This window comes from Macaca mulatta, chromosome 13 (genome assembly GCF_049350105.2).
Source record: "Macaca mulatta isolate MMU2019108-1 chromosome 13, T2T-MMU8v2.0, whole genome shotgun sequence".
In the NCBI taxonomy this organism is placed as follows: domain Eukaryota; kingdom Metazoa; phylum Chordata; class Mammalia; order Primates; family Cercopithecidae; genus Macaca; species Macaca mulatta.
Window position 1 is genome coordinate 40,734,283 of NC_133418.1, and position 20,493 is coordinate 40,754,775.

Here is a 20,493-nt window from a genome sequence, read left to right on the forward strand (position 1 = left end):
CATTATTACATACCAGTAAACTGATTACATGGCCATATTTACAAATAACACACTCCAATCAAGTAAAGTTAATTTTGAATCATGACGCAGGCTCAAAATTGGAAATCTCTTAATACAACTTACACTAGTAATATATTAAATATTAAAAAAGAATCTCAATGAGGGAATATAATATTTTAGAGGTAGGGAAACTAAGATGTATAGTGGTTAAGAAACATATTCGAAATAACAGAGATTATATATATGGCACACCTGAGATTTAATTGCAGATATTACTGACTTTGAAAACCCTTTTTTAAAATTAGATATTTAATTGTTACCTGGCATTATACAGTCCTGAGTAAATCACAAGTTGCCTTAATAAAATATTGTAAATGGTTCAGTCATTTTGACGTGACAGAAAATCTGTATAAAATAGCTTTTCTTTTTTATCAAGAAGTCAATTTTTTTTCCCAGAAAACCACCAGCAAGTATGCCTTTATGTCTCATTGACCATAATTCAGCCCAGTAAACATCTCTTGTTGCTGAGGAGGGTGCACGGCTTTTGAAGATTCACTGTGGAAGATTGCAAAGAAACAAGGGTTTGGGCATTGCCATTAGGAAGAGAAACAGTGCCTACAACAATGACATTATTTCTTTGATGGCTGTCAAATGATAACTTCAGCACCCTCCCTCCTTAAGGCAATCAGCGAAGCACAGTACAAGGTGAGAGAGAGAAGGGACATGCTTGATTTTTAGGCAATGGGTCCACTCACTTTCAGTCATTTTTTGATTCTGAATTATTTCCATGATACATCAACCTCCTTAATGTAGTCATGGATGCCCATATGAACTGCTAGTTTCGCAAATGTATAAGAATAATTCGTTTTACAATGTAATCATTTATCAGAGAGCCAATGGCAGTTTTATTGAATTAGATACATAAAATAGTTTATAGTCAGAGGACACTGGAGGGCAAATCACTAGTAGTGGTAATTACTCCTGCGTGATGTGCCTCACACATCAGTGAATAAAATGTGAATATGGGAACAGCTAAGGCAATATATGAGTGTTCCCACGCCATTGTAGGCAACTTTTCTTTGCTTTACTCTAGAATGTCACACACTTAAAATAATGTATTATGAATATGTGACGTGAAAGTAGTATCTTGTGCTATAGGAACCAATCTATGCCCCTTAAGAAGCTGATCTTTGTACTATATGATCACAGGTCACTTTGGAAGTTGCTTTTAGTCAAGTCTATGTCATCTACTCTCTTCCACCTAAGTGGACTTCAGATCAGCAGGGTCAACAGAGCCCATTTCCGTCCCTTGTGCATCAACCATATTTCAGTTTGCTGTGCTTTGCACTAAAAATAGTTTTAGTTCAGATCTGATTCTGATTTTATTTAATAGCTATGAAACAATAAGAAATTTGGAATCTGCTTTTCTTTAACTCAATCTTCAAGTGTTTATTTCTCAATTGGTCAAGCAATGTTGACTTAAGGAACTCCTACTTTGTAGAAATAAGAAAATCTCAGTTTATTTCTTTAAGGGAGGGGAGGAAACAGAGGTGTTAAGATCTGCTACACAAAGCTGACCTGATGGTCAGAGGTTAGTGAGGGTAGTCAGACGTTTCTTGCCTATAGGTTAAATGGGATGAATTTTTCTTCTTGGAGTAAGTTTATACCAAGTCAATTTGTCAGTGTGGGTCAGTTAAGTGGACTGATACAGTGGCAATAATTCCAAGGTAGAACATGCAGAGAAGATGAGGCTTTTGTCATATTTTTGACACTATTTTATTTCATTTTCTGTTCTGCCATCCTTGAACCTCACAATCATTTTCTGCTTTCTGGGTGTTTCTCATTTATATTCTGAGGCCTTTGCTGGGTTGTATTTTTATGAAAGTTTTACTAACTATGCTTTTGTCCTAGGAAAGTGGTGGATGTGTTGTGGTCATAAAGGATGTTAATCAGAAGGATTTATTTCTTTGGTTAAACCTTCTCTCTTCCACATCATGATTTTTATTTCTCTGTTTGATTATTTCTATCAACATACTAGAATTCTCAAGTTGCCTCCAATTTTGAAGACATGACAATATCGTGACTCATCTCTCCTGACCCATGCATGCCATCTAGCATGTCACCTCTACTCCCTTCCGTTATGCCCTGATCAAGATTCTAGATCAATCATTGGAGTTATCGTCTTATCCTTTGTACCCTTTTTGCTCTTGACTCAAGCATTCTTGCAATCAATTTTCTATCCAACATTAATAGTTACTCTCTTAAAAATCAGTTACTCTTCTACAAATACCTTTCCCTGTATCTTAGAATAAAACCTAAATTCCTTTCACAGTAATCAAGACTTTACATGGGGCCAGGCATGGTGGCTCACACCTATAATCCCAAGACTTTAGCAGGCCATGGTGGGTGGATGTCTTGAGCACAGGAGTTTGAGACCAGCCCTGGCAATATGGCAAAACCCAGTCAAAAAAAAAAAAAAAAAAAAAAAAAAAAGAAAGAAAGAAAGAAAGAAGGAAAGAAAGAAAAGAAAAAAATTAGCTGGGAGTGGTGGCACACACCTGTAGTCCCAGCTGCTTGGGAGGCCAAGGTGGGAGGATTGATTGAGCCCAGGAGGTCAATGCTGCAGTGAGCTGTGATCATGCCACTGTGCTCCAGCCTAGGCAACAGAATGAGATCCTGTCTTAGATGATAATAATAATAATAATAACCATATATGCTTTGACCCTTGTCTCATTCTTCAAAGTTGTCTCAAGCATGTTGTCCCCCACTTTCCTCCCCACTGAAGACATACATCTAACTCACTATGTTTCAATTGCACTCATTAGGCATCTGCTTCTTGAATATTTCAAGACATTCCTTATCTCAATTTGTTGTTCTTTCTCCTTGAACTTGTTTCTTTCTCTGATTTTTTTTTTTTTTGAGGCAGAGTCTCGCTCTGTTGCCCCGGCTGGAGTGCAGTGGCGGGATCTTGGCTCACTGCAAGCTCCGCCTCCTGGGTTCAGGCCATTCTCCTGCCTCAGCCTCCTGAGTAGCTGGGACTACAGGTGCCCGCCACCACGCCCGGCATTTTTTTGTATTTTTGGTAGAGATGGGGTTTCACCGTGTTAGCCAGGATGGTCTCCATCTCCTGACCTTGTGATCCGCCTGCCTCGGCCTCCCAAAGTGCTGTGATTACAGGCGTGAACCACCACGCCCGGCCTCTTTCTCCAATTTTTAAATGACTTAACAACTTCCTCATTTACCCATGCATCTCAGCTTAGCCATACCTCCAACAAATTGGCTTCCTTCCCCCTAGCCAATTAAAATTGCAAACCAAAAACTCCCTCTCCTATTACAGTTAATTTCATTTTAACTTACTTGTCTTAACACATGGAATTATTTTGTTTACTGGTTTCTTAGTTTATATTGGCTTCAGCTGTAGTCACAAAATACAGACACAGATAGATACACAAACCACAAATTTGGACCAAATAAGGTCAGACACCTGGTTTATTTGTTCAGGGTTGCATGCATCACCTAAAGCAAAACAAAACAAAAATGTGTGACACATGTGAGATGCACAATACATATTGTTTTAGTGCTTCTTTCTTGAAATGTGGAATTGAATAAAAAGAAATGTAATGTCAAAGGGCATTCAGGTAAATGATAAACACTAACATTTATTAAATTCTTATTGAAGGTCAAGCAATGTTCTAAACACCACATATAGTGTGAGTCCCACTATCATTTCTATTTTGCAGGTGCTGAAGCAAAAGCAAAAGAGATCTACGTGTGATATTGTTAGGATGTTTTTCCTGAAAATATCAAGTTGAAATGTGGTCCCCAGTGTTGGAGATGGGGTCATTGGGAGGTATTTGGGTCATAAGTGGCTTGGTGCCCTACTCAGAACAATGAGTTCATGTGGGATCTGGTTATTAAAGAGATTGGGACGGCCCTCCTTTCTTTTGTTCCCCTTTTCACCATGTGACTGGCCTGTTGGTCTTTGCTGTCCACCATAAATAAAAACTTCCTGAGGTCCTGACCAGAAGCAAATGTTGGTGCCATGCTTCCTGTACAGCCTGCAAAACTGTGAGCTAAATAAACCTCTTTTCTTTATAAATTACCCATTCTCAAGTATTCCTTTATAGCAGCACACAATGGACTATACAATCTATATCCTAAATCTTAAGTTACACTCCAATGCTCTCTTTTTGTTCTTTTTGTTGGCTTCACAGTAGTTGTCTCTGAGGGAAAATACAATGACTCTCATTTTGGAATTTGAGGACTCTGAACAGGACTTATGGGGTTCAGCAGACACCACCACTGAGGATGGTGGGACAGTGGTTCACTGTCCTATCAGGAAGAGGCAATATGTAAGGGTTAAAATAACAGATGAAGAAATTAACAAATATTAGTTGTAGCAAAAATAATAAATAAGCTTGGCCTATTTCAGTGTTGCTAACGCAACTATTTCAGTAAGTCAGAAGAAAGGATGTCTAATGGTCATTAAATACTTAGGCAGATACTTGGGCAAAGACCGATTTTAGATGCAGAGGTAAAGAGGAAGAAAAGAAAATATTTTCTCGCACTTCAATGCAATCCATTCCATTCCAGTTTTTTTCATTCAATTTCATTTTAATTTATTCCATTCCTCTTGAGCTCAGCCCATTTCATCCTCTCCTATTTCATTCTACCCTATTCTGTTCTTCTTTCTTCATTCAACCATTACTGAATATTTTCTAAATATAAGGTTATTTGTCTAATGTTGGGAGTAAAGGAAAAGGGTGAGGATTATAAAGGCAAACAACATGTAGGGTTTATCTTCAAGGGGGCTAAAATCTAGGAGATAATTCATGTGTAGAAATCAGAGAGCCCTGCATTCCAAATGTAGCTCTGTCAGGTAGTCCATCTCTTTGAAACTCAATTTCTTTTATTAGAAAATTTATAGACACATAACAAAATTTTATTTGTTGTTAGGTAATTAATTGTACTGATATGTACAAGAAACATGGCATAGTTACTGGAATATAAAATTTTAATTTTCCTCTAAACTGAACTAATACAGCAAAAAATAAATCATGCATTCTAGAATTTATGTCGGAAACTGTTCTTCTTTTCAAAAAGGCTAATTTGTTTAGTATAACTTCATGCCATTTTAAGCTTTTCACTAAATTAAATATAATAAGGAATCTTCACTTTTTATAATATCTGTGCTGATATTTCATTTGAAAAATCTGAGAGCCATAAACATGCCATGGACAATAGATTCATAGAACAAATGGCTCAAATGCAAAGCAGAATTTAGAGGTTCCTTGGTTAATTGCCAATATTATATTTAATAAAAGCTCTGCATTTCAGAGAGTGGAAATGAATTGCTAAAGATTTCACAGTGATTTAGTGATTAGTCCAGGTACTTCATTCTCTTAGTTGTATCTTGCCCATTGCTCTGTATTCCCTAAAATTCTATTACAAATGACACATTAATTAGTAAAACAATTTTTTACACTGATCATATCCTGGATAGCAATACAGAATTCAACAATTGTCTGTTAAATTCTTTTCTAAAAGAGTGAATTTCTCTTAATGTTTTACTTTTTCTTTCTTCATTCTCTCACTTAACAATGATCTGCCAAGCACCCACTTTATATCAATCTTTTTCTAACATCCTAGTTCCTGCTTTTGACACAGTAAGTTTAATAAGAACAGTTACAATACCATTGCACCACGGTGGTGCAATTGCTTTAGAAATTAACCAAACACAGACACAGACACACATACACACACAATCACACATGCACAACACACAAACAAACACATACACTCTTTCAAAAAACTTCTGAGGAGTTTATCCAGATTGTGAAACCAAATTTGGGGCTTGTAAAATGAATATTAATGTATTAGTAATGGAATAGAACTACACACAATGTTATTAAAATAGAAATAATGAACATACTTTTTACTGTAATATTAACATAAACTCATTATGAAGCATTTGGATAATATTGAAAAACTAAAAGGAACAAAACAAACCATCTATAGATGCACTACCAACAAGAAAACACTCAAAGCTCATTATGTTTTCAGATGATAGCGCATTCACTATACCATAAACTGTAATAAAATATAGGTATATAGTTGAAACACTTACTGTAAGCTCTATTAATTATGTTCCATTATCTGGATGCTCTATTATTTATTTTGCTATGTCCTTAATAAAATCTGTTTTCCACTCCTAATTACAATTTTTAACTTTCACTCCGACAGTTAAAAAATCACCCAAGATATAGTTCAGTACTAGAACACTAGCTGTTGATTTTATGGTTAATAGATCTAGAAGAGATAACAGGAAAAGAGCCAGAAATTGTATAAAGTCTGATACCTAAAGTAATTAGATTCTGATTCATAAGTAAAGTCTCTCCATTGTCTAGGATCTATCTTTACTTTGGGCAGGAGATTTTTACTAAGCTTCAATCAAATAATATTAGTAATTGCATCATTACTACTGACCGGTCTTTCTTTTTTTTTTTTAATTCCTCTATGTTTTCATGCTCAAAACCTTGCCGTAGTAAGTTGTAGAATTCTCCATTTCCTTTCAGACGCAGAAATGTTTTGCCTTACTCTAGCCAGACTCCCTTTAGGACCGTTGGTCAAATTTCATTATGCCAAAAGCCTCTTGGCCTCAACTTTTAATTATTCTTTGACTTACCAGTTTATTCATGCATGATCTATCCATTTACACAATCTTGAGAATAGTGAGGCTTTGAGAACTTTGTTCACCTATGTTTTGTTGTCCAAATAGCACTTAATTTTGTCTTTATTTCATTGATCTATCTCAGGCATGTTGTGATTACCCAAAAGATTAAGAGGTAAGCATTTGGACTATTGATTTATTATAGCAAGTTTTCTAATATTTTATTTTTCCTTAATTTGTAAAAATTAGTTCACTGTTTTGACATTGACATATTCTAAACATAGCTTGGCTTCTTAAAACAAAAGTTTAGTCAGAATTACAACAAATTATCTTAGCTGTTATCTTTGTAAACTGATTAATATTTTAAAAGAGGAATAGTGGGACTGGTACAAAAGTAATTGCGGTTTTTGCATTGTTGAAATTTGCTTTTTGACATTGGCTTAAATTCTTAAATAAATGTTGTTATGTTTACATCATTTTAATGCACATTTCTTACTTTATGCTTTTTTGCTAATAACTTGTTACTTGCTTTTTATTTTGTGTTTATTTAAGACTACGGAAGTGATGTTAGACAAAAAGTGAATTCAAGCAATTTTCTTATTCAAGTTAAAAATGCGTCGTATGGGAGGCCGAGGCGGGCGGATCACAAGGTCAGGAGATCGAGACCACAGTGAAACCCCGTCTCTACTAAAAATACAAAAAATTAGCCGGGCGCGTTGGCGGGCGCCTGTAGTCCCAGCTACTCAGGAGGCTGAGGCAGGAGAATGGCGGGAACCCGGGAGGCGGAGCTTGCAGTGAGCCGAGATCGCGCCACTGCACTCCAGCCTGGGCAACAGCGTGAGACTCCGTCTCAAAAAAAAAAAAAAAAAAAAATGCGTCGTAAAGCAGCGGAGACAACTGACAACATTAACAACACATTTGGCCCAGGAATGCTAACGAATGTACACTGGAGTGGTGGTTCAAGAAGTTTTGCAAAGGAGACGAGAGCCTTGAAGATGAGGAGCATAGGGGCTGGCCACTGGAAGTTGACAACGACCAACTGAGAGCAATTATCAAAACTGATCATCTTACAACTACAGGAGAAGTTGCTGAAGAACTCAGTGTCAACCTTTCTATGGCTGTTCACCATTTGAAGCAAATCAGAAAGGTGAAAAACACTCGGTAAGTGGGTGCCTCATGAGCTGAGAGAAAATGAAAAAAAAAATCGTTTTGAAGTGTCCTCTTCGTCTACACAACAATGAACCATTTCTCTAATAAACTGATGTGTGACAAAACAAGAATTTTATCCGATAACGTGATAATCAGCTCAATGGTTGGACTGAGAAGAAGCTGCAAAGCACTTCTCAAAGACAAACTTGCCCCCAAAAATGGTTGTGGTCGTTGTTTGGTGGTCTGCTACCGGTCTGATCCACTATAGCTTTCTGAATCCCGGTGCAACCATTACATCTGAGAAATGCGCTCAGCAAATCAATGAGATACACTGAAAACTGCATCACCTGCAGCCAGCATTGGTCAACAGAAAGGGCCTGATTCTCCATGACAAGGCCAGATGGCAATCACACAATCAATGTTTCAAAAGTTAAATGAACTGGGCTACAAAGTTTTGCCTTGTCTGCCATATTCATCTGACTTCCTGCCAACTGACCACCACTTCTTCAAGCATCTGGACAACATTTTGCAGGGAAAACACTTCCACAACCAGCAAGGTGCAGAAAATGCTTTCCGAGAGTTCACCAAATCCTGAAATGTGAATTTTTACACTACATGTATAAACAAACTTATTTCTCATTGACAAAAATGCGCTGACTGTAGTGGTTCCTATTTTGATTAATAAAGATATGTTTGAGCCTAGTTATAATAATTTAAAACTTGTGGTCCAAAACTGCAATTACGTTGGGCAGTAACCTTTATTTCTTTTTGGATGTGCCAGAATGGACATTATCTAAGGTGAATTTCTGGTCACAATTTAGCCATCCCCAAACACCACCCAAATGCAAGACTTAGCTAAAACAAAATGACAGTTTTCTAGCCTGAGGCCAGGCACAGTCGCTCTTGCCTATAATCCCAGCATTTTGGCAAGCCAAGGCTGGCAGATCACATGAGGTCAGGAGTTCGAGACCAACCTGGAAAACATGGTGAAACACCATCTCTTGTGAAAATACAAAAATTAACTGAGCGTGGTAGCACATGCCTGTAATCCCAGCTACTCAGGAGGCTGAAGCAGCAGAATCACTTGAACCTGGGAAGCAGAGGTTGTATTTAGCTGAGATCGTGCCTCTGTACTCCAGCCTGGGTGACAGAATAAGACTCTGTCTCAAAGGAAACAAAAAAGAAATAAATAACTACTTCTTGAATATGAATTCAAGAATGTGAATATAGATAAATGAAAATGATAATCTTTAGGAGTAAACTATTTTTTAGGTTATAGAATTAATGTAGTATATATATTCTGTTATATAACATATTTCATTTATATATTACATAATTCATTATTAATATGTAATATTTATGTTACATCTAGTGAATGGCATATAATTTTAGTATTGCTTGAAAGTCTCTTTCCAATTTTCTGTTTCACTAGGAAGAATGGGGCATAGGTTGTTCACATGTCAGCTTCCCTTTTATGACATTTAGCAAAGATTTGCTAACACCTACAATTTCCTAGAAACTCTGTTGAGCACTGGGAATAGTAGTGAATAGGGAACACATGGCTCTTGTCATCGTAGGATGATGACTATGTAGATATTATATAGATAAATGATTACTAAAGTTTGAGGGAGGAGCCTGCTTGTATCTCAACTTGCTTTCAGACTTCTCTATTGTATATTTAACTTATTTTATATGTCATCCTGTAAAATTAATTTTTTTATTCTGCGTTTTTTCTTTTTAAATAAAATAGAGAAAAAAATCATGAACTAATGGTCTTTGTATGAAATACATAAAACTATAAAAATCACAAATTGGATATTCAATATTAATTATGATATAAAATTTATAATCTCCATAGATAATATTCAGGAATATTCTCATTTACCAGACATAAATGACCTATAGTGACACAAACAGTTATTAAGACTTAAAAAAAAGCACAACTTTTTGCAATTAACTCATTCATAAAAATAAGAACTGCAATATTTTCCCTTAAGAGTTGAGAAGCACTTTGGGAGACCGAGGCCGGTGGCTCACGTGAGGTCAGGAGTTTGATACCAGCCTGGCCAACATGCTGAAACCCCATCTCTACTAAAAATACCAAAAAGTTAGCTGTGAGTGGTGTCAGGAACCTATAATCCCTGCTACTCAGGAGGCTGAGGCAGGAGAATCCCTTGAATCCGGGAGGCGAAGGATGCAGTGAGCCAAGATGGCACCATTGCACTCCAGCCTGGGCAACAAGAATGAAACTTCATCTCAAAAAAAAAAAAAAAAAGATTTAAGAAGCAGTACCCTATTATGCCCACTGGACTCAGAGGAAAAGCCAGACAGGGTAGGTCTGAGACAGGTAATAATTTCTCTGTTTGAACTCTTTATTTTTGCTTCCTAGGCTCTGCCAAAAGCTTAATTTATTCATGAATTATCACTAAAAACAATAAATGATTAATATATGGACACATGCTATACACAGAAAAATACCAAGGGAAAATAAACATAACACTTGTAAACTCTTTACCCAATGCTATTATATGTGCGTATACTTATATATGTATGTTGGATACACTGCAGGATAACCTACAATAAATCACACCTTAATATAATTCCCTGCCTTTGAATGTGGGAAGAAACTTTGAGTTCCCTCTAGTCAATAGACTATGGCAAAAATAATGAGATAGTTACTGTCATTATTTCACCTCATGTTAAAATTTGACTTAACCAACTTAAAAGAGAGACAAGGAAGGAGAGAGAGGAGAGAGAGACAGGGAAGAAGGGAAAAAGGGAGGGAGGGAGAGAGAGAACAGGAGGCAGAGAGAGAGAAGGAAAGAGAAGAGGAGAGAAAAAAAGAAGGGGAGAGAGAGGGAGAAGAGGGGGGAGAGAGAGAGAGAGGAAAAAAAAAAGGAGGTTGGGGGGAGAGAGAGAGAGACTTTGTTACTGGCCTTAAAGAAGAAACAGTCATATAATAAACTGCCTATGGAAAGGGCCACATGACAGGAAATTGCAAGGAATCATCTAGTATCTGAGGACTTCAGTCCTAAAACTGAGGACTCTGAGCGGCAGAAAAGAGAACAGGATGGCCAGCACTTTGATTGTAACCTGCAAGGCCCTGAGCCAGGGACTCATACACATTCATGTAATATGTAGTATACTTTTTAGTGTAATATGTATAAATGTAGCCATAAACATTATATAATATATAAGACAACTAAAATAATGCAAGCATCACCATATTTACCTATTTATTTATTATTTATTTATTTATATAGAAAGGTGCAAATGACAACAAAAACAAGGCCCCAGAGGCATCAATTTTCAGAGATACCACAGTATCTTTTCTAAAATGTTCATTTTTTTTTGCCAAAGTAAGTTATGAGACATATTAAAAAACAAGAATGTATGATCCATGGGCAGGAAAATAATTGCTGGTGAGAAGGCCCAGATGTCAAAATTAAACAAACAAAAATGTCAAAGAACATAACAAGAACTCAAAGATTAATGGAGAGCATAAAATCTGAAGAACAAAGGGAAAAAATAATAAAGACAAATAAATAGAGGTTCAGAAAAATGTAAAATGACATTAACTACATATATATATATATACACACACACACACTAACAGTACCCGAAGAAGCATAGACAGATAAATGGGTGAAATATAATTGAAGAATTGATGGCAGAAAAAATTATAAACTTTGATTAAAATATTAACTTATAAATATAACAAGTGCTCAATGAACTCTCAGGAGGATAAACACAGAGCTATCCACACCAGGACACATCATAATAAAATGTTGAAGGACAAGGACAAAGAGAATACAATCAGCCGTCGATGTCTATGGGAGATTGTTTGCAAGACCCCTCCATAAATACCAAAATTTGCAGATGCTCAAGTCTATCATGTAAAATGACACAGTATTTGCATATAACCTATCCTCCTATATACTTTAAACAATCGCTAGATTACTTATAATGCCTAATACAATATAAATGCTAGGTAAATAGTTGTTATACTACATTACTTTTTATTGGTATTTCTGTTGTATTGTTATTTTTTTCAAATATTTTTTGACCCACAGTTAGTTGAATTCATGAATGTGGAACCACTGGATATGGGAGGCTAACTGTATTTTAAAAGCAGGAACACAAGATCAACTCATCACATATAAGTGATCACACACAAGTGAAAATTAATAGCTGCTTTCTCTTTAGAAGCAATATAAGTCAGAATACAGTGTGATGCCATCTTCAAAGTGTTGAAAGAATAAATAACTGTCAACCAAAGATGGTATATTTAACAAAACTATTTTTTAATTAAAAAATACATTCCTAGAAAAACAAAAATGAAGATAACTTTTTCTAGCAGATTTGCATTACAAAAAACAGTAAAGAAAGATTTTCACTAAAGTAAAATGACTCCAGAAAATAATCAGAATCCATACAAATAAACAAGGGGAACTGGGAAAGACAATTATATATTTCTAAAGGAAAGCATAAATATTTATTACTTTTCTCTCTTTCTTTTATCTGATTTAAAAAGTAATTTATCTAAAACATAAGAATGTCATATATTTGTCATTAACAGCACAAAATAGGAAGATGAGAGTAAAGCTATATTGATTAAGCAAATGCTACCAAAGACTTTGAGAACGCACAGAAATAAATGAAGGCAATGTTGATGGCTGCTGGCTGATGGAGGTAGTGGTTGACAGAGGTTGGGGTGGTTGTGGCGATTCTTAGGATAGGACAACAAAGAAGTTTGCTGCATTGATTGACTCCTCCTTTCATGAAAGATTTCTCCATAGCATGGGACGCCGTTTGATAGCCTTTTACCCTGAGTAGAACTTCTATCAAAACAAGAGTCAATTGCACTATGTATATAAAATGTACCTATCTTAATTTTAAATATTTTATTGCTAAAAATTTCTAATGATCATCTCAGCTGATGGAAAGTATTGCCTCAATGTTGGTGGCTGCTGACTGATCAAGGAGTGGTTGCTAAAGGTTGAGGTGGCTGTAGCAATTTTTAGGATAAGCCAAAAACTAAGTTTGCTGCATTGATTGACTCTCCCTTTCATGAAAGATTTCTCTATAGCGTGTGATGCCATCTGATAGCCTTTTACCCAGGGTAGAGCTTCTTTCAAAACAAGGGTCAGTTCTCTCAAACCCTCCAACTGCTTTAATAGGTAAGTTTATGTAATATTCTAATTCTTTTGTTGTCATTCCAAGAATGTTCACAGCACTGTCACCAGGAGTAGACTCTATCCCAAGAAACAACTTTCTTTGCTTATCCATAAGACGCAACTTCTTGTCTTAAAGTTTGGCCAGAGACTGCAGCAATTCAGTCACATCTTCAAGACTCTTTTCTAATTCTAGCTATTTTGCTATTTCCACCACATTTGTAGTTAATTCTTCCACTGAAGTCTTGAACCCCTCACTCATCCATGAGAACTGGAATCAACTTCTTCCAAACTCCCATGAGTGTTGATATTTTACCTCCTCCCTCAATCGTAAATATTCTTAATGGCACCTATAACCATGAATCCATTCCAGAAATTTTCAATCTACTCTGCTCAGATCCATCAGAGGAGTCACCATTCATGGAAGCAATAGCCTTATGAAACATGTTTCTAAAATAACAAAACTTGAAAGCCAGAATTACATCTTGATCCATGGGTGGAAGAATAAATACTGTGTTTGCAGGCATGAAAACAATATTACTCTCCTACAGATATCCATCAGAACTCATGGTGAAACTGTGGATTGTCAATGAGTGGCAATATTTTCAAAGGAATCTTCTTTTTCCAAGTAGTAGGCTTCAACAGTGGGCTTAAAATATCCACTAATCCGGCCAGACACTGTGGGTCACGCCTGTAACCCCAGCACTTTGAGTGGCTGAGGCAGGCGGATCACAAGGTCAGGAGTTCGAGACCAGCCTGGCCAATAGGGTGAAACCCTGTCTCTACTAAAACTACAAAAATTAGCTGGGTGTGGTGGCAGGCACCTATAGTCCAGCTACTTGGGTGGCTGAGGCAGGAGAATTGCTTGAACTGGGAGGCGGAGGTTGCAGTGAGCCGAGATTGTACCACTGCATTCCAACCTGGATGACAGAGTGAGACTCCATCTCAAAAAAAACATATATATGTGTGTGTGTGTATGTGTGTGTGTGTGTGTATCTTCATTAAACCATGCAGTAAATATATGTGATAAAATCCAGGATTTGTTGTTCCATTTATGTAACACATTATAGTATATGTAGCATAATTCTTAAGGGCCCTAGGATTTTTGGAATGGTAAATGAGAATTGGCTTCAACTTAAAGTCACAAGCTGAATAAATCCCTAATAAGAGCATCAGCCTGTCCTTTGAAGCTCTGAAACCAGACGTTGACTTCTCTCTAACTACAAAAGTCCTAAATGACATCTTCTAATATAAGGCTCTTTCATCTACAATGAAAATCTGTTGTTTAATGTAGCCACCTTCATCAATGATCTTAGCTAGATCTTCTGGATAAGTTACTGCAGCTTCTACATAAGCACTTGCTGCTTTACCATGTACTTTTGTTATAGAGATGGCATCTTTCCTGAAACCTCCTGAACCAACTTCTGTTGACTTTGAACTGTTCTTCTGCAGCTTCCTCACCTCTCTCAGCCTTCACAGAATTAGAGAGTTAGGATTTTGCTCTGAATTAGGCTTCGGCTTAAGGGACGTTGTAGGTGGTTTGATCTACCCCAGCCACAAAAACTTTCTCCATATCAGCAATAAGGTTGTTTCATGAGCATATTAAGAAGACATTATGATAAATGAAAGAAAATAGTTACAAAAGACTAAATAGTGTCTGTTTCCATTTATATGAAATGTCCATAATTTACAAATGTACAGAGAAAAAAATTTGATTAGTGGTTGCCTAGGCTTGGGGTTAAGGAGGAAAGTGGGGACCAACTTGCAATGCGTATGAAGTTTCTTGGAGGGGTGATGGAATGATTCTATATTTAATTATGCTTATTGTTGCAGAACACTACAAATATATATATAAAACAATTCATTGTAGACTTAAAACACACATATATACACACTCTAAAGCCTATTGATATTATCCAAGAACAGTCTCTTTACTTCATTCCAGTAATCTAATTAGTTGTAACTGGGAATTTGCAAGGTCCTAGTGAATCACTGAAGGTGATTTTATAGAATATATGACTTTCTCCTAATCTGTTCTTGCATTCTAACACATCTCTGGTAAGAGGAGAGAACTCATGGTGTATGAATTTATACAACTCCTTCAGTGTTTTTAATGATAGTTTTAGTTTATCAAAAAGAAAAGAAAATATTTTACAAAAATCTATTTTCATTTTATTTCTACCACAATATTTTTGTATATGATCAGAGAATATTATCTTCTATATTACATAATAATGGCATTATAAAATATCTCTTTAAGAATAAAATATACATATATGGTGATTTATGTTTAAATGTGGAAGTTTTGCTCTAACAAATAACAATAAAATTTTATATGAAATGAATGAAACATAACTATTTTCAAAGATTTAATTTCTTTGATTTCACCATGCATAAAATAGGTGGACTTCATTTACATTTTTATGCACCAGCATACAATTATTTTAACAAATATGATCCATTACTTTACATCAGCCTGTACTGCATATTGTATCATAATAGTAAATCATCTGTTTTAATTCTTAACTATATACAATTCTCTAATATGCCTACATTTTATTTATATCCCACCTTAATTTTTTAAAGGAAAATGTGTTGCATATTTTAAAATGAATAAATGCTATTATTTATCATAATGAGAGCATACTCCTATAAATATATAAAAATTCACAAAGCTTTTTCAACTTTTTTCAAATCTTTACTATTGTGGTCATTTAACACCAACTTGGAGATTCAGCTTATCCAAACTTATGGTTCAATTCTACCATGAGTAAAGATATTGTAAGGGACCAATAGATCACTTATTAACTCATTTATTTATTTATTTTAAAATATGAAACATTTTAAAAATATTTATGTCATCCTTGCACAGGGACCATGTTAATCTTTTCTATATCATTCCCATTTTAGCATATGTGTTGCCAAACTGGACCTTCACTTATTTGCTTTTATAGTAAAAGTATACTTTGTATTTACTATATGCAAAGTTGGTTATACAGGAAATTAACACAAGTAAATATTTTACTTAATGTAATATTTTAATTAGATCAATATGAGATTGTTATATTTATAACAATTTTTATTTTTATTTGAGAAGTAAAAACCCTCAAATATTGTTAACATCACATGATCAAACCTAAATATATATATATGCAAATTGAAGACCCTTTAGAAAGTTAATATTTGACTTAGTATTTATTGAATCCCACTTATGTGCTAATAGGGAGTTAAAGTGAAGGAAAATAAGAATATTATGGAAACTACTGTAAAGCAGTCTAGAATTAGAGAAGAAATAGATATTTGGACACATTTTAAAATATGCTGTAAGTGATAACATACAGGTATGTCTACAAAAAGTATGGGAGTTGACTATGTAGTCTAACTCAGTATTCTGGAAAGATTTTCTATGTAAAAATAAGACTGGGAAAATTCATTTGTGTATATCGAACAATAATGTGTTACATTTGTTGTAATTCCATTGAACAATTTAACAATTTTAGATTAGGGTGATTAAAAAACAACAATAAAAAAATCACCTATGTATAATCACTGTAACTTTATTTTAATCTCTGTTCTTTCAATATGTAATACACGTATGTACTTAGAAAGAAAGATGCAATAATATTTAGAGTGTGATTTCCATATCAATTTTGTAAAAGAATGGGAACACATGCCAGTATAAACACATAAATATCACATATAAATAAGTACATGTACCTATATCATGCCACTCTTTATATAGTAGTATGTTCTAATTTTTCTTTTTAAATAAAATATTGTTATGAGAAATACAGAAATAAGTTTGTAAACATATACTTAACATTCAGTCTGATCTAGACTTCATACCAATTTGCTTGTGTGATTTGGGAAAAATATTTCCTTACCTAAGCATTATCATTTTTAATTAAGAACACAGGAATACAGAATATGCTTTTGTGAAAATTAAATGAAATAGTTATATAAATATTTTAATCTGAAAAATTCTCATTTTACTACTTAACAAAAATACAATTTTAATGTCTGCATAATAGCTCTTTATGCCTCTAAACCACGATTCATATAATTATTCACTTTTTGGCATTTATGTTTTGAATAACGGTCAAACATATTTATACACATCTATGCATTCTTCTTTGTAATCCACCTATCATAAATTCCTAGAAGTATTATTTGAAGGGTAAAAGGAATGTTACAAAACATTCTTTATGTAGAGATAGCCAAATTGCTTTATAGAAAGGTTGTAACAATGTTCCCAATAATATTTAATCTAATTCATCATGAACTATTGCTAATAGTAACTAGTTTTTAATTTTAATTTATATAAAGTTTATGAGTTTGCAAAAGGTATAATTTGCTTTCATTTTAATTTATTTGAATATTTCTTGTAGATGATTTTTGGTGAATTATATTTCTTTTGAGAGTTGGATGTACATGTTTTAAATTATTTTTATGAGAATATCTTCTTTTTCCTTTTAAATAATGGCACCTATATATTAAAGCTTCTAGTACCTGGTTGGTAAAAAGTATTCAAAATAGTTTTTTTTTTTTTACTTTCACATATATATATATTTTAAACTTCTCTATGCTATATTGCATTTGCTGACATTGTAGTATTTTTATTCATTACTAAATATTATGAATAATAAAATTTCATCTTTATTTTTCTAAATTTTTTGCGGTTTCATTTTTAATATTTAACTTTCAAATTATAACGGATTTAATTTTGTTTTAAGGTATGAGGAGGAGCACCAATTTATCCTTTTTCCATTAATAGTTATCCAATTTTCTCAAAAAATATGTTGTTATTTTGTATGAATATGGGATACCACCTTGTGTTAAATTATATATACTTTTACCTGTTACTGTGTTCCTTCTTTTGTATTGATATGCATGTCTATTTCATTGTCAAACTTGTTATTTTGCTTATAGTACTTTTATAATAGCATTTAACAGACAGTTGTTCAAGCATGCAATCATTATTTTCTTGTGAAAATTATTTTTCCTGTTTTAGCAGAATTTTTTGTTTCTTTCACTTTGCATTCACTTTGACAGGTTTTGAATCTTTCTTTTCTGGTGTAGGGAGAGGGTAATAGAGGGTACTCTTTAACTCCATGCATCAATTTATTATTGGGATAAATGTATGCATTGATTTTATGAATATTAATATCTTTACAACACTTAGTGCTCTCATTAAAAAATAGGTCTTCATTTATTTCACGTGATTTATTTTTTACAGCATGGTTCAGGTTCATTGCACTAGTTATTCCCTCGTTAGCCCTGCCTTTCCCACGATTAACCCCTAATTATACTGGTGGACTCCCATGCACTATATAGAGATAACTAAATTGCTTTATAGAAAGGTTGTAGCAATTATAATTCCTTGTGTCAGTTTATCTAATCTATCAGGTTTATTTAATTCATTTTGGGTCTCTACTGAAGTTTCCTCAGCTAAGCCAACTTTCTTACCTCTTTCTATCCCATGTCTTTAATAGCCCATCTTTTTCATTTGTTCTATTTTTCTTCATAGCATTTATCACTGCCAGAAGTTACATTTCCTATTTATTTTCTAATTTTCTCTACCATGGCATAACTCATATTGGCATGGTCTTTAGTGTTTTCAATGCTGAATCTTTAGAGTCCAGAGAAATACTAAGAACATGACTAGTATTCATAATTAATCAATGATCCTTAGTGAAAATTTGCATTTCATTTATATAAATCATGCAAATTTCTTTCTTATATTAATTGTTGTCAGTTTGATTTTTTGAAGCTAAGTTAATGGAATGTATCTTATTATTTTATTTCCTATGACTACCTTAAAAAATTCTCATTCCTGAAAAATTGTAGAGATTGGTATGAGTTCTCTGAAAATTTCTGTAAAGCTTGATATAGTTTATCATTGCAAATACAACCAAGATTTTTATAAATGCTGATATAGAGACTGAGACAGAAATAGATGTAGAGATGTATATTTTACACAGAGATAAATATATAGATATTCAAAGAACCAAGTCACCCCAGAATTGATTTAAACTATTACAATTCATCACCACCACATATTTCTATATTTCAAATTGTTATGCAGTGGAACTTCCAAATGGATTGAAGGAACATAAATGCAGAATACTGATAAATGGCAGCACAGTGAGCAAAAAGAGGTGGCTGTCAGAGGAGCCTAGTGATGGCAGAGAGAAGCACTCTCATGTGACAGCATTATTAATGACAGAAAAGAATTTGTAAAGCATCTTAAGTGGCTGCTCAGATGATTTAAAAATCTGATGATGGAGGAAACTCATTACTAGGGAAACATTATATATGGTAATAGAGATTGTGTCAGTGGTGAAGACTTCTCTGCTCTGTATTCACCGAGAATGTTGGCCAGAAAGTTCAAGACCTTATGTGTTTCTCCTGTCCTACGGTCTGTAAGATTTCCAGTCTTTGATGAATCATTGGGCTAGATGAATTTTAAGGTCTTTTCCAATTGAATACATGTAATTTTTGCAATATGAATTACATGTCATACATGCTAATAATTCTAAAGGAGAACAAAACAAAAAGAAATCACTTTAGAATCCAGAAAATAAGAAAATATATTTTTTAATGTTGCGACTATATTTTTCTTAAGAACCTAAGTTACTAACTGATAACAAACTAAATCTTTAGAAATATAATACTTTAAGATTTCTCCTGGATTATTAAATATGTCCATCACTATGTGTTAGTTATGCTAAGTCTAAAAATGAAATTTGTGTTTTATGAACATCCTTGGGAATTTCCTACAATGCCTATTTGTACACAAAATTTTAATGTATGTATGATTTTTTTTTTTTTTGAGACAGTCTCTTTCTATTGCCCAGTCTGGATTGCAGTGGCAAGATCATGGTTCACTGTAGCCTCAATCTCCTGAGGCTCAATCAATCCTCCCACCTCAGTCTCCCAGTAGCTGGGATCACAGGTGCATAACGCCATGCACAGATAATTTTTTTATTATTACTTTTTGTAGAGACAGGGTTTTACCATGTTGCCCAGGTTGGTCTCGATCTCTTGGGCTCAAGCAAGGAGTTGGTCTCATAAAGTGCTGGGATTACAGGAATGAGCCGTCACCCCCAGGAGACATATTTTGATTTACATCAAAAAATCTATATTTAAACTTGACACCATTGAGTTTTATGGGATATAATCCAGAACTGAGAATTTTAAATAGTCAAAATCTAGTTAAAATATCTCTTGTTTTTATTTCAATACATAGAATAATCATTATTATCATTTTTGTTATTTTAAAGTCAATTAATTCAGTGCTCTCATATGTGACTAGCCTTTTGAGGTTCTTGTCCATTTATCAGTTTGTCTAAGATCATTCACACTGATGTAACAACCATGAGCCAAAGAGAAGTTCAGTATCTTGGCCACCAGGTGAATAAAGCAAAGTGTGTGTATGGTATATCCATTTCCTTTTTAGATTCTGTCTCTTCATTTTTTTCCTATACTTAGTAGAAAGAG

At 34.3% G+C, this 20,493-nt stretch overlaps 1 pseudogene; it reads right to left on the minus strand.

The window, feature by feature from the left end:
- Positions 1-15,820: 15,820 nt before the first annotated feature.
- On the minus strand, positions 15,821-15,920 carry LOC114671976 (U6 spliceosomal RNA; annotated as a pseudogene).
- Positions 15,921-20,493: the final 4,573 nt, after the last annotated feature.